We start from the raw sequence: 14,410 nt of genomic DNA, 5'->3' as shown, positions 1-14,410 counted from the left end.
TTTCTCTCAGCTTGTATGGGAGGCAATTGATTGATGTTTCTCTTTCTCTCTCTCTCCCTCTCTTTTGAATCAATACAAAAAAATTATATTAAAAAATAAGAGAGTCAAGAAACATAATGCAGAAGAAAAAGCTGTTAAGACTGAGGCAAAGATTGGAGTGATGCAGCCACAAGCCAAGGAATGAGGGTTGCCACCAGAAGCTGGAACAGGCAAAGAATTTGTGCACCGGGTCTCCAGTGTGTGTGTGTGTGTGTGTGTGTGTGTGTGTGTGTATATTAAAACAATATATATTCCTATAGCTGTGATTTCAATCAATATCACAGGGTTTGTCCCAGTGCCCCCAGAGGGAGTGTGACCTTGCCAGATTTTAGATTTGTAGCCCCCAGAAACATGAGAGAATTGATTTCTGTTATTTAAACAGAACTCATGTGCATCTGTGAGTTTATCTTTTGATACAAGTGCCATTTCAAGTCAGCAGGAAGGATGGACTAAGCAATAAAGAGATTTAGGCCAATTTGGTATCCATTTTTTAAAAATATAAAGAGTGATCCCTACCTCACACCATAGTCCAACATAAATTTCAGCTAGATTGGAGATGTGGAGGTGAACAGTTTCACCTTGAGGAGTTAGAAGACTGAGGAGGAAAAACTGCAACCAGGGGGTGCAAGCACCTAATGATGACACGGACTGCAGACATCATCAAGGAAAGTATTAACTCATTTGATGCCAAATGCTTAAGAATTTTATGTAGCAGAGACTATCTAGTAGAAAAGTTAGGATACAAATTCTCTTTTTCTCTACTTGAAAAACATCTGAATAGGCTAAGACATAACAACACACACTGCACATAAACACACAAATACACATTCATTCTCATTTAGCCCTTACTCTGAGATCAATAAATATGAACAGAAGTGATGCCGTTTGTGAAATGGTTAAGAAAAATATGCTCCTTGATCACTGAGGAAGTGTAAAATTAGAAGGCATTTAAAGACACATAACGATAGATGTATACGTGTATAATCCAATTCAGCCATCACAGTGCAAAGAAGCTGCTCTCCTGAAGTACCTGCAGAAGATGGCAGAGGCACAGTATAATACATACAGGAAGGCACACAGCAGCACTGTCCACAGGCAAAGAACTGGGAAGAACACAAGTGTGCATCAATGAGGAAATGTTTACTACACAGTGTCACATTGAAACCACATGATAAGTGTACAGTTACCAGCAATAAAGTGCTGGCTCAGGTAATAGCCTGGAGAGGGAAAGACAGTGCATAGGATTTGGTTTTTGACAACTGGGACATGGACTTCCACATAAGAGGCTGTCCACACAGCTGGGGTATCAAGGCTAACAGAGATGAAAAGGGCAGAGGGCATCTGTGCAAGAAAGGGAACAGCAGCATGAGATTAACACATAGAATGACTAGTCAAATAAATATAGTAGGAACACCAGCATCTAGGACTGTCACTGTTGGAAAAGGGAGTTACTGATTTAGAAAGGGAGAAACTGGGACAAACCCTGTGGTATTGATTGAAATATATGTTTTACAATATATATATATATACTAGAGGCCCGGTGCACAAATTCATGCACAGCCAGGGGGAGGGGTCACGGGAGGTTGGGGGGCCAGTTGGCCACTGCAGTGCGCGTCATAGTGACCGGTCATTCTGTCGTTCCGGTCGCTTGGCTTTTATATATAGATAGATAGATAGATAGATGTTAAAATAGACATGAATATTATATAAACACAAGAATTTGTGGATATGTGTATATGTAAGTGTACAACACACACACACTGCAGCTCTGACCACTGATGGTCTGCATGCACTGACACCACAACCACCACCTATCTGGTGCCCAGACTCTGCTGAGTATCAACTCTTGTAAAAAGAAACTGGGTTTCCTTGAAGAGAAGGCTGATTCCAGGTCTGGACAGGAAAGTCCATGAAGAGCCCAGAGTATCATGTGGTACCAGAAAGTGTCAAGAGCTAAATGGATACGGGAACATATCAGAAAGACACAAGCTGGCCTTAAGGGGCTCCCAGTGGCCAAAACTGGACAATATGAGAATCAAAATAAATAATGATAATAAAGAATAATAACCAACTCAATAAAAAGGAAAACTGTTAGCTTGTACTGATAGAAATAAATAAACTGAAAGTTTGATAGGAACAGATATTTAGTTTTAAAAGTACCTTCCCATGGTATACTTATTAATTACAAAGACCTCACAGTGGAGAATTCTGGCAGAAACCACCTTAATTAAGGGATCAAAGCAAACATCACTGGTAGTAGGACAAACTGAAATCGTGTGCCATCAAACAAAATACAAAGCAAAGAACTCAGCTTCCCTCCTGTGCTAGTCCAGCCAAAGAGGCAAAACCTGAATTCAATCAAAAGAAACACCTGGGTGCATGATGCAACATACAGATGATGTGTCATAGAATTGTACATTTAAAACCTACATAATCTTATTAACCAATGTCACCCTAATAAATTTGATTTTTAAAAAAAAAAAGGAAAGGAAAACACCAAATCCACACTGAGGGACAGTCTGCAACGTAAAAGCCTATAACCATACAGGCATCGAGGTCAGGAACGCCAAGGGAAGATGGAGTAAATGCCCCAGTGCGAAGGGGACTAACAATACCTGACAAGAAAATGTTAGCACAATTCTGAGCTGGGTCCTTCTGGTGGGATGTAAATGGGTCTGAATGCAGCAAGGCATCCATGTTAACTCCCTGAGCTGGATGGTTGTATGTGGTGAAGAAAGACAGTGTTTTTGTTTGTGGGAAACACTTCAATATAATCAAGGGGTGATGAGGGTTCATGTCCCCAACTTACTCAGGGGTTCAGAAAAAGTGTTTTGTGCCACACTCACAACTCCTCTATAAGTACAAGACACTTTTTAAAAATTTAATGGCAGATAGTACTACTTTTGTAATTAGGAAAAATAAATGCCTTCATTTGGAGAGGGGGTGGCAAGTGACATTAACCATTCAAGCTCTAAGTCAAAATCCAATTTTAATTAGATATGTTTCATCATGAGAGCAACTATTAAGACCAATGCACTGTTCACCCCCATTTTATATAGCACAACAAAGTTTTACCTCCATTTGAGGGTACTGTTATGATACTAAAGTCTGTTACACATCATTTGTTCAAAGTTCATGAAAGCAGATTTTTGAGCCATAAGAAGTGTTCCGTGGCTGTCAACCCACAGCCTAGACATGCAGAGCAGCACATTCCAAACAACTTCAAGGTGCACATTAGGACCCCCTCCAGCTCGTCCCCAGGACCTCTAGCTCTCAGTGTCTTATGAGCAGTTCAGACACCATGTTCAGAGGGGAGAGCACAAGCCACTTGTCTGAGCCAGCCAAACGCGAACTACACAACATCTCTAGCAAAGGCAAATTCAGAGACACTAGCACATGGAGCCACCCATGTCACACCAAAGGAGCACTGCCCATGGACAGAGGAGTGGCATGTGGGCTGGGTGAGGAGGCCAACACACACACCTACCACTGCAGGATTGGTGTGAGAAGATGAGCGAAAGTACATTTTGGAATTAAAATATCCTTGTAAGAAGCTCCCTAATGCCTCCCAAGTAAGTTCTGAATCAGCTAAGAGGAAAGTAGCCTTCAGTAAAGTCATACCCCAGCTGATAGCAAAAACCTACTTACCCTACAAGTCAAGTACAGTGAGATCTGAGGGACCTGAAGACCCATAGATTGGCACTGAGTCCTTTGCAAACCATTTCCTACTTGAAGATTTAGTCCTGAAACTGCCAGCACAGCCTGAAACCAAAAGGGCCTCTCTTGGAAGAAATCAAGGGCTGGATTTCACGCACACACTCTCCAACTCACAGCATCTTTGGTGGCTAAGCATCCATCCAGAAGCCCCAACCAACCAAGGACAAGAAGGAGAGGTTGACATGCCACACTGCTCCTAAGGCAAAGGCTCTTTCATAGCACAAAGAAAAGCTGACTCTCCCCCAGTAACACCATCTTTTTCTGTTTGCCTAATCTTGCAGACAAGAGCTGCACTTACCAGTCTCAAGTGGACGTGGGAATTATCTCCAGCACCTGTATAAACTAAGGAGGGATCCCCAGAGCACAAAGTTGGACGGGTTGCCCTGACTACAGCCGGCTCTTGTCTGGACGTTCCAGAGACCACAGGGCCACGCCTGGGAGCCAAGGAGCTCCTGTGTACAGGCAGCCAGGCAGCAGAACTCATCACCGAGCAGGCACAAAGGCAACAGAACTCTGGTCTCAGGGGCCTGCAGTCAACTCCAAGCACAGGCAAATGTAGCAAAATAGAAGCTTTGTCTCAAAAGAAATTGTATTCTTCCAATTAATCTCACACACACTGATTTAAACCAGTGCTACAGGACCACCTAACTCATCTTCTACTTATCAAAGTCTAAACAGTAAATACAATCCAATAATTCCATTTGGAAGATATTTATAAATGAGCTAAGTATTAATAAAATTAGAAACCTAATATGTAAGAGTGAAATGAAGAGCAACACACATTAATTACAAAGTAAAACCTGTCAGGATAATACAACATATTTGATTTTGTCGTCGCCCCACCCCCCACCCCCCGAGGCAGCAATGGTGGGAGTTCCCTCTAGTCATCACCTAGTAGGTCCAGGAGCCAAGGCACCATCTCCAGCATAAAGAACACCAAATGAGGAACACCATCCAGGAACATGCTTCCAACTACTATCAGGACGGTATAGCAGAAAGACAAAAAAGATTGTGTAAGGCCATCCTTTCCTCTTTCATTTTTAATTTCTAAAGAAAAAAGAGTTTTAGAGAGGGCAAAAAGTTTTCAGCCCTATATAACATGGAATCAGACACCATACATTTTATATTGAGGAGGAAGCCCTGAGGGCAGAATGATGTCACTCACTGCAACCCCAATGTCAAAAAATGCCAAATACATGCCCTCTTTCAAAAATTATTTCTTTTAACTCTATACTTTTTTGGTTTCCTCTTTCCCTCTGACCTATTTGTTCCAAGGGGTCTGGTCCTTTTGGGATAAGGGCAGTTTCTCTAGCTTGGCCATACTCCCTAAGGCTATCTGTTGTGGCAACCTCTTGAGGAGAACAGCTCTCTCCAGAGCCTCCAGATGTAACTCTCCTGACAGGTGAGGAGCGGTTGCCATACAGGTAGTTGCTATTAAGGCACCTGCAAGAAGACTGCTTTTACTCTCTGGGGAACCATACCCCCAGAGTTCTGCAGGATGACTTAGAGCCAGGGAGTAGGGGAGAGCTCAGCCACCAGGCCCTCCTGTGCCTGACCTGAGCAGAATCAAAGAAATTTCGATTTCCATCGCCCTGCCTCCCAGCCCCCATTCACGTAACTGCAGCCACCCGGGCCAGGTGATTCAGGGGCCTAACTCAAGGCTCCTCACGAGAGGCACCAACACCAAGTTCACAGCACCAAACTTCCCAGAAGGGCACATCAGTTTCTGCCGGAGAGGAACAACATATACTAAAGGCACCCAACTGAGGCTGAAGTTATTCTCCCACCAGGAAAAAACCCACTGGTCCAGCTGTGCTGTGTCTAGAAGCTTTAAGTGCGGTCGCTGACCCCATGGCCAAAAAGAGTGTATCCTGCTCATGAGCAGCCGGTCAATGAGAGACCTGAGCAGTGGGGACACTAGGCAGGATGCTTTCTCACTTAGCAGAGCAAGAAGAAGAACTACTGTTCCGCTTCAGAAATTTGGTCCCCAGCTCACACACCCCAAAAGAGATGCTAGCCGGTTAGACAAAGGGATCATGCTGATAATAGTTAAAGTATGTCTATAGAAACACTGCGCTCTGAGTGGACTCAGCAGCAGCAGCTCTCCCGTAGGCACATGGTCAGCACACCCCTGCTTCTCAGCAGTCTGTTAGTCCAACCACATCCAAACCTCCAGAGAAAGCTGCTCTGCAAAGGTGGCTGCTGAAGCCACAAACCCAATGGCAGCTAAAACACACAAGAGCAACACTTTGGGGCCTGTCCTTTGGACAGGCTTGTTTCTACATCCAGCATCTCCCTCAGAGCCTAGAAGGCAGCAGCCCATTATAATCCACCTTAGGTCAGAAAATGACAAGTATTCAGAATATTCCCTTTTTAGCAATCAACACAGTCCTATCGGTTCACCCCCTCAAAACAAGCACAGGGCACCTGCCATGACCAGGTCACCTGCTACGCCACGGGGTCCCAAAACAAGTAAAGATACATAGATGACTTAGCCTGTGACCCAACTGGGGGTGGGGGCAGGTAAGACCGAGAGACCTGGCTCAGGCAGCCAGAGATGATACAACTAGGTCCAAACTGAAATAAAGTCTCCTGACTCCCAAGTCCAGTGGAGCATTCCTGTAAACACCCAACCCTCTGTCCTGTCTGGGCTGCTGCTACAGGATGATGGACACACTAGTCCAGCAAGAGCCTAGAGTAGAAAGCCAACCCCTGAAGGTGGCCGCACATAGACTGAAAGCAGTCACCTATAGGTTACCATGGAAATTGGCCCTGAATATGTTAGTTCTGGACTTTGATTTGTTCACTTCCTTACCTGGACCCACTAATGAATATGTACTTGGTGAAAAATACCTGCTTGATGACTGAATAAATGAGAGATATTCAAAATTATAAAGGACACAAGACAAAAAGTTCAGTAAGGATTTTCTATTACCATTACCCTTGTCAATATCTGTGACGTTGAGGACTCCAACAGTGCATGTGATACAGCCCCAACTCAGCCACTCCTGCAAGCAGCTTCACCTGCCAGCCTGAAAAAATGGATCTATCACCTAGAGCCCTTTCAAGGACTGACCCTGGAAAGCAGGGCTGCTCAACCTCAGTGCCCCTGACCTTTTGCATGAGACAATTCTTCGCTGTGGGGCTGTCCTGGGCCCCATAGGATATCGCACACCTCTGTCCTCTACCCAGTGAATGCCAGTAGCACACCTGAGTCATGACAACCAAAAGGTCCCCAGACATTGCCATATGTTCTCTGGGGACAAAATCGTCTGACTAAACCATTGCTGGAAACAAAGGGCATGATGCTTGGTAAGTGAGAGGGAAGCAAAGAATAAAAGCTTTAATAGGCAAAGCTTTTTGTATCACTTGCGCACCCTTGAAACAGATCATAAAGTGAGATGCTGTATGAGTGACTATCTGCTCCAAGTATCATTCTTTCAAACTAAGTTACTGATAAACTGAGTTGACCAAGGGTTCAGAGCTATCAAAGGTAGGGGGTGAGACCACAGAGATTCAGCTTCTTCTCTTTATTATTTTGTTAATCCTCATTGGAGGATATTCTTCCATTGATTTTTAGAGAGGGTAGAAGGGAGGGGGAGAGACAGAAAGAGAGAAGCATTGATGCGAGATAGACACATCGATTGGTTGCCTCCAGCACCTACTGCACTGACTAGGGCTGGGGATTGAGCCCGCAACCGAGGTATGTGCCCCTGACCTGAATTGAACCCGCGACCCTTCAGTCTGTGGGCTGACGCTCTATCCACTGAGCCAAACTGGCTAGAGCTCAGAGCTCAGCTCCTTAACTTTAAAAGGAAGGAGCTAAAGTCCTACAGACTAGGAAACACCCAAAGTCCCAGGGCTGATGAAGAGTAAGTAGGTCCAAACTGAAATAAGGTCTCCTGACTCACAGTCAGGAAATACTCAACCCTCTGTCCTGTCTGGAAAAAGCACTAATGGCCAGCAATCTACACCTAACACACAAGCACTGCTGTATATCTTACAAGGCCCACCTCCAGGAACATCTGAGAATATCAGTTCATACAAATAAAAGGCAAACCTAAGAGGGTTTTCAGAAAACACTTATTTGAAAAGAATTCATACGGACTGCTCAATGGCACTTGCTAACCAGGTTTTTCTGCACCACCAACTTCCTGCCTCTCCTCATCCAGATAGGGCCTGCTGTACCAGTGGTGGGGTGTTGGGCACAGGTTCGATTCCGGTCAAGGGCAGGTACCCTGGTTGTGGGCTCGATCCCTGGCCCTTGTCGGGGTGCATGCAGGAGGCAAAAAATAGATGTGTCTCTCTCACATGTTTCTCTCTTTCTGTCTCTCCCCCTCCCTTCCACTCTCTCTAAAAATCAATGGAAAAATATCCTCAGGTGAGGAATAACGAAACAAAAAACAAACAAAATGGCAATCCTTCATGATTCTTCCCCAAAAACTATCTCCAAAATTATGGCTTTATCTAAGATTTTTCTTGCATATATTAATACATGGTTTAAATCAAAACAGGATCACATTAATGCAGTGTTTCGCCACTTGCTGCACTTAGTTCCATTAAAAAAATACATCATGCCCTGGCCAGTGTGACTCGGTTGGTTGAGAGTTGTCCTGTGTACCAGAAGGTTGCCAGTTTGGATTCCCAGTCAGGGCACATGCCCAGGTTTCAGGTTCAATCCCCAGTCAGGGTGCAAAAGGGAGGCAACTGATCTATGTTTCTCTCGATCTCCCTTCCTCTCTCTCTAAGGTCAATAAAAACATTTTTTTAAATGCATCATGCTGTCTTTCCAAGTTTTATACACAAATTGACCTATTGGCAACTGCATGAAATAGGATGAACACAAATCCCCTGCTGATGTTGCTTTCCCCCGGCTTTTTAGTGATTACAAATGCTGAAGAGAATACCATCTGCCCACCTGAGCCTGTATCTCCACAGGACAAAGTTTTAGAAATACAGTTACATGATCACAAGGGGTACACAGATGGGCACTGCCAAAGCAGATGAACCCCCTACAAGCTACACTATTCACACTCACATCTGCATTAACCTGGCCCCTCACCCTTGATAACTAACACAGTCATGCTTATTTTTCCAATCTGTAGGGAAATATGATTTTAATGTCAATTCTTTGATCGTCAGTGAAAGTAAAATCTTGCTTTGCTTACTGGCCATCTGATTTTCTTAACCGAGAAGACGAACCTATTCACAACCTCTGTCCACTTTTCAGCCAGGGTATTTCAGCACACATTAGATGAAGCAAAATCCATGGCTATGCAACTAAGGAGAAAAGCAAAGAAAGAACTATAAATTTCAGTGAAACTCAAGTTATAAGCTCAAAAGAACATTGCTAAAGGGCACCCAGGCAAAAGTGATAAGAAAATATTATCAAAAGAGATGTTTTGCCTTTCATGCCCTGGTCAAAGGCTATGGAGGTTTTTCTCAGGAAAGGGAAATAGAATCTTTCACCTGGGGACACCTGTTTCAATGGAGGGTGGGAAGCCTTTCTGAAGACAGAGGGAGTAAGTACTTCCAAAGTTACTGCTGAGTTTGTAGCCTTCTCCTCTCTTGGCCCCCTGAACACAGGCAGCCAAGCAAGAGGCTGGAAGGTTTTTTTCTGGATAATCCGAAGAGACCCAAAGAAGCTGACAGGATGTTTTAATGGCCCTGCCAGGTGCTTCTAGGCCAGTGGTTCTCAACCTTCCTAATGCCACGACCCTTTAATACAGTTCCTCATGTTGTGGTGACCCCCAATTTCATTGTTACAAACTGAACATAATTAAAGCATAGTGATTAATCACAAAAACAATATGTAATTATATATGTGTTTTCCGATGGTCTTAGGCGACCCCTGTGAAAGGGTCGTTCGGCCCCCAAAGGGGTCGCGACCCACAGGTTCAGAACCGCTGTTCTAGGCACAGGCTCAGGAGCTCTCTGAAAAATGTGCAGGCAGGGGAACATCCCAGATAGCCCAGAAAAGGCTCTGATCAAAGGCAAAATCCCCAAACAAAAAGCAGCCTGAAGGAAACAATGACTTCAGGGAAAAGAAAACTTTAAAACTCGTTAAGGTCTTCAGATAGGAGGAGATACCACATCCATGAAACAAAAACAGGAGGTTACAAATTAGGAATAGAGAGAACAAGAGAAAGCTCTTTGAAATAGAATGAGAAAAACTCAATAGAAGGGCTAGAAGATAAAGTTGAGAATGTCTTCCAAAAAGAAAATAGAACACCTAAGAAAATCAGTGTCCATTCAGAAGCTCTAAGAGTTTCATTCTAGAAAGAGAAAGTGGCCCTGGTCAGTGTAGCTCAGTTGGTTGCTCTAAGACCCATGCACCAAGAGATCACAGGTTAGATTCCTGGTCAGGGCACATGCCCAAATTGTGGGCTCAATTCCCAGTAGAGGGAGTGCAGGAGGCAGCCGATCAATGTTTTTCTCTCTCCGTCTCCCTTCCTCTCTCTGGAAAAAAAAAAAAAATCAATTAAAAGGAAAAAAACATAGAAAGAGAAAGTGAATGGGAAGAAATTAAAGTAATAAATCAGGAAAACTGCCCAGCATTGAAGGACAGGAGTTTCCAAATAAAGGGGTCCAAAGTGTTCCAAGGGACATCATCACACTTGGTGTTTTGAATTTCATAGTGAGAAAATCCTTTAAGCTGAAAAAAACAAACACAACAGTCACACATAAAGGCTTCAGCAATAACACTGGAAGATGGGGATGGAGGCCTAGGACAGATTTATACAATATGAGGTTAATAAAAAACACAATTTTATAAGATAAAAAGGTGGGTTTGGCATTGAGTTTTAGTGAAAAATACATAGAAAATTAAGCCAACAAACAAGACTCATAAAAACTTCATAGAAAACAAAAATTTATTAAGGAAAGATAAAGTGACCCATCACACTATCTGGCCTAGCTGTGAGACTATGCAGTCATAATATAAACACTAAATTCTGAACTGTCCAAATTAAAGATGCGCCTGCTCGGATAGCCATGTATTTGTCTGCACAGCAACAGCAAAGGGTAAAAGAAAACCAGAAACTTCACATCTATTCAGAGTTAAGAGAATAGAATGTATGAAATGGAGGAAGAGTCATAAATAAGCAAGTCAGCACATCTATCTAGTAATATGCAAATTGGTTGGGACGCCATCACAGTAACAACCATCAGCAGGCTGTGTGCGCAGCGGGTGGGTGGGGACTTGCAGCATTGGGGACTCAATGGCCACTGCTGCTTGCCCCAGGCTGGCCCTGGGCAAGCGGGGACAGGGGCGGGGCCCGTTGGAGGGCGGCCTGTACTCCCCACATGGCAGCGGCGGCTCCCGGTGGCCGCTGCCGCTTGCCCAGGGCTGGCCTGGTGCTCCAGCACGCCGCCATTGGCCGCTGCCACTTCGAGGGCCCAAGGCTCAGGCAATGAGGGCTGGGCGAGGCTCAGGCAGCCTCATGGCCGGCAGTGGCAGCAGCAGAGGCGTGATGGGGGTGTCGCCTTCCCCTGATCACAGGGTTGCCTCCTGCAAAGGGAGGCCAGAGGCAACAGCAGCAAGGGGGTGATGGGGGCGGTGCCTTCCCCTGATCAGCTGGTCGCCTCCTGCAGAGGGAGGCCAGACTGCAGCCATCAGTAGGACATCCCCTGAGGGATCCCAGACTGTGAGAAGGGGCAGGCCAGGCTGAGGGACCGCCCCTCCCACCCAGTGCACAAATTTTGTGCACCGGGCCTCTAGTATACTATAAAGACCAAAGGAATCACCCAAGAGCAAGCCTGGGTTCTCTGCAGAAGAAACATGACCTGGGGAAGGCTAGTCATAGTTTTTCCTCACAAGCCTTTCTAGATTTATTTGACCTCTTAAAAACATGAAGATACATCCTTGGTTTGAAATAAAATTAATTTTTTATTTTAAAATTCATATGAATCCAAATAACAAGTACTAAGGATGAGTATGCAGTCAATGTATTTTACCAAATTAACAGCAAGCATCAAGATGACTAATTCCACACAATGCCCAGACATGCCTGGAACAACATGTCTGGCTTGTATTTAACGGTATTCGAGGAATTTCAGCGTGCTCGGAAAATAACAGCCTACTAGGGATGTCACTTAAAAAATGTCTCTGATTTGAGAAAGAAAATCTTGCTTAGCCCAAAATAACTTGTATAACCAATTTTTTAAAATGTTTTATTTATTTTTTTACAGAGAGGGAGAGGGATAGAGTGTTAGAAACATCAATGAGAGAGAAACGTCAATCAGCTGCTTCCTGCACACCTCCTACTGAGGATGTGCCCACAACCAAGGTACATGCCTTGACCGGAATCAAACCTGGGACCTTTCAGTCCGCAGGCCAATGCTCTATCCACTGAGCCAAACCGGTTAGAGCGTATAATCAATTTTTAAAGTGTCATACACATGAGTTTCTTTTCTTGGTTTTCAATGTTGAATGTGTGGTGCTTCTAAGGGAAAAGGCATGTTCTCTGGTTGCTTTTCTACTGGGTCAAAAACTTTTATAACATGAATCTTGAGACTTTTTGCAGCCATAACTCAGCAATTGAGAACTCAGCTGTGTGCTGATTCTTCCAGGAGCTTGGTTATTTCTTAACAGAAAAGGAAAATGCCTTTCTATGTATGATCACCAGCCCTGTGGGAGGAATGTGTACTGAAGGAGTGATACCAGTATAAATACCATCGGTAGTTCAAAAAGTGTGTTCTCTGCTCAAGCCCTTTTGGTAAATGAATGTTTCAGTTGGGAAGCATTAATGGAGAATCTACCTGATCCATTTGTGACTGAAGGTCACAAGTCATCCTGGCAGACAGTGTGATCACCTGAAACCCTGTCCCAAACAGTGTTTTAGATAGGACTAACTAAAGGGCATGAAGTCCTTCACAACAGGGTCTCAACAAGCCCTCCACCCTTTCAGAGGTTGGCAGTATGCCAAATTCTCAAGCTCTTGCCCATATATGCCAAGCTATAGCTGTCACACGTCCCCTTTGCATTAGCTAATCTTCCTGCCTAGAACACCCCATCCTGCCAACTCCACATAGAAAACCCCTTATTCATTCTCTAAACCCCAGTTCAATAACTACATTCTTTCTGAAGACTTTCCAACTTATTACTGCCTTCTCCTTCCTCTACCCAAATATTGGACCTATCTCCATTACTGTACTTACAGTACTGTAATCTAATTATTCTTTTACCAGAAAATCCCCTATACTAGACCATAAACTGCTTTAGTGAAAAAAAGTCTATACCCTCTTTACCTTTGCATCCTCAGACTCCTTAACAGTATCTGGCACACGGCAATTCCCAATAAATGTTTCTTGAACTGTTGAAGTTATGAGGCTGAAGTCAGAGAATAAGAAGCCCCAAACAGCAATATGCCTAACCGGTAGCTATGAAGCGCACTGACCATCAGAGGGAAGGAGGGAGGGCATGAAGAGATTAACCAAAGATCTTACATGCATACTAGAGGCCTGGGCGGTGGGGTCCCTCCACCTGGCCTGCTAGGATCCTCGGAAACCGGCAGTCCAACATCCCCCCAGGGGTCCCAGATTGTGAGAGGTCGCAGGCCAGGCGGAAGGACCCTACCAGTGCACAGATTTGCACTGGGCCTCTAGTACTTAATGATTCAAGAAGAAATTCTCCCATCAAGCAGCTGAGATGTCAGCTTGGCCCACTGGATAGGGCCTGGAGGTGCTTCGGAATATGGCCCCAATGATCCCAGAAGTGCTCTCCTTATGCTCACTGCACATGTATGTACCCAGGTGATGTTAACCTGATTACAGAAGATGCATGGCACATAACTGAACTAATGGCAATTACAGGGAAGTCCAATCCTCATTATAAATTAACTGGCTTTCAAATGTTATTCCTCAAGGCTTTGAAACACCTTCCCAACTACTTTAAACACTGCTTCCAAGCATCCTAAAATTAAACGTACTTAATGAGTTTAGCTTGCAGGTATTTGACCAGTTCAAAATGGTCAAGTATAAACTGGGGCACTAGGTTTCCTCCCATGTTCCATCATTCCTGGTTTGCTTCCATACGTGAACATCCATCAACTGCCTCAGACAAAATCCTGACTATAACACCCTACTTGCCAATAAAGTGAGGATCCTTAAGCAGATACCAGACACTGGTAAAGTCATTGCCTGAGGGCTGAAATGAGCCATGAAGCGGAGGACCCATAACAAAACCCAAAACTGAAGGGCCAGTCATCTGTTCCTGAAGATGCTTCATCTGACCAGAAGTGTTGCTTAATAAATAGCACATAATATGTATTTCCTTTCGTTTTACGTGGTATCCAAACTCCATGCAAAGTCTGACCCTCCCATTTTCTAAGTCGGGTGGGAGAGGATATTTGGCAGCTGGCCCTGAGTACATAACCACTTTCCAAAATATGCCCTCGGTATCCGCTAGTGTCAGACACAGCTTCAGGTTCCCAACACGAAGCTGTCGCACGTCAGAGACTCAAGAATGTGTTTATTTTCAGTCGGGAGCAATCTACAAAGGCTTCCTGTGGGAGAGCATCCGCGCACAGCCTTCAAGAGTGTGGGACGGCTGCTGGGCCTACAGGCCACCGGGAGGGAGGAAGGACACCCCGGCTAGGGCAGGGGGCAGCGCTGCTCCCGTCCCGCCCCGGCCAGGCATGCTGCCCACCCGCCC

General features: G+C 44.6%; 1 protein-coding gene across 2 annotated transcripts in view; it reads right to left on the bottom strand.

Annotated features, from left to right (window-relative positions):
* The window catches only part of HDLBP (high density lipoprotein binding protein), a 76,874-nt gene that overhangs the window by 61,854 nt on the left and 610 nt on the right, over window positions 1-14,410 (bottom strand). The window lies entirely within an intron of this gene.

Source organism: Myotis brandtii, unplaced genomic scaffold, assembly GCF_000412655.1.
Source record: "Myotis brandtii unplaced genomic scaffold, ASM41265v1 scaffold112, whole genome shotgun sequence".
NCBI classification, from domain to species: Eukaryota; Metazoa; Chordata; class Mammalia; order Chiroptera; family Vespertilionidae; genus Myotis; species Myotis brandtii.
This window is presented reverse-complemented; position numbering and strand designations above follow the sequence as displayed.